We start from the raw sequence: 1,054 nt of genomic DNA on the forward strand, positions 1-1,054 counted from the left end.
GCTCCTCCACAACCATCACAAACAATGATTTGACTTGTTGAAGACACGACATTGAGTTGTTGGATGGAATCTTTAGCATCTCTTTCCGCCAATTGTTGTTGGAGCAAGGCAATTTGAGCTAGCAAAACGGAGTTGTTGGAGGATTCTTCTTTACCTTTAGATGGCACAACTCGGGAATTGACATATTGGGCATCATGGACCGCCATAGATTCGATCGTGGCATGAGCAAGGTCGGTGTCAATTTGATCAAACCGCCCATTGTTGGCGGAATCGAGAATCCTTCGGGACTCGGCACAACATCCATTGTAGAATGTTATTGCTAGAAACCAATCATCTAGCCCATGATGTGGGCATTGTCTTTGAAGCTCTTTGTACCTCTCCCAAGCTTCATATAAGCTCTCAAGAGCTTGTTGACGGAATCCGGTGATTTGGCTCCTCAAAGTTTGAGTTTTCTCCGGTGGAAAAAACTTTTGGTAAAAAGCAAGAGCCAATGTCTCCCAATTGGTGATTCCCATGGCGGTGCGGTCAAGGCTATTGATCCAAAGCTTAGCCTTGTCCTTCAAAGAGAAAGGGAAAAGTATTTCCCTTATTTGGGCTTGGGTGACACCCGTTTGGCGAATCATGGAGCAATAGTCACAAAAGTTTTGAACATGCAAATTGGGATCCTCCAAAGGACTTCCTCCAAATTGCTTCCTCTCCACAAGGCTAATGAAAGCCGGTTTGATCTCGAATTCCGGCGCGGTGATTTGAGTGGTGGTGATTCCGGCCGGAAGCATGGCCGCGGTGGGCTTTGAATGATTGGAAAGTTTCACCATCTTTTTGGTAGTAGATGGTGGAGGTGGTGGTGGTGGATATGATGAACTAGAAACCTCCTCCTCTTCAAGAACTTCTAGATCGTCTAAGTAAGACTTTCTAGCACTTTCAACTTGTATGGGAGAAGTGGCTTCTTTCACTTCCTTCCAAAAACGTCGTCTTCTCCTAAAGGTTTTCTCGGGCTCGGAATCCGGTGAAAGCAATTCTCCACTACGAGAGGACCTGGGCATAAGACAACAAT

The 1,054-nt window shown here is 45.7% G+C and overlaps 1 non-coding gene across 1 annotated transcript; it reads left to right on the forward strand.

Moving 5' to 3' along the window:
* Positions 1 to 336: 336 nt before the first annotated feature.
* Positions 337 to 443, forward strand: LOC141610239 (small nucleolar RNA R71). Its single transcript, XR_012528138.1, has one exon. It is a non-coding gene; the product is annotated as a small nucleolar RNA R71 (small nucleolar RNA).
* The last annotated feature ends 611 nt before the right edge of the window (positions 444 to 1,054 follow it).

Source organism: Silene latifolia, chromosome 10, assembly GCF_048544455.1.
Source record: "Silene latifolia isolate original U9 population chromosome 10, ASM4854445v1, whole genome shotgun sequence".
In the NCBI taxonomy this organism is placed as follows: Eukaryota; Viridiplantae; Streptophyta; class Magnoliopsida; order Caryophyllales; family Caryophyllaceae; genus Silene; species Silene latifolia.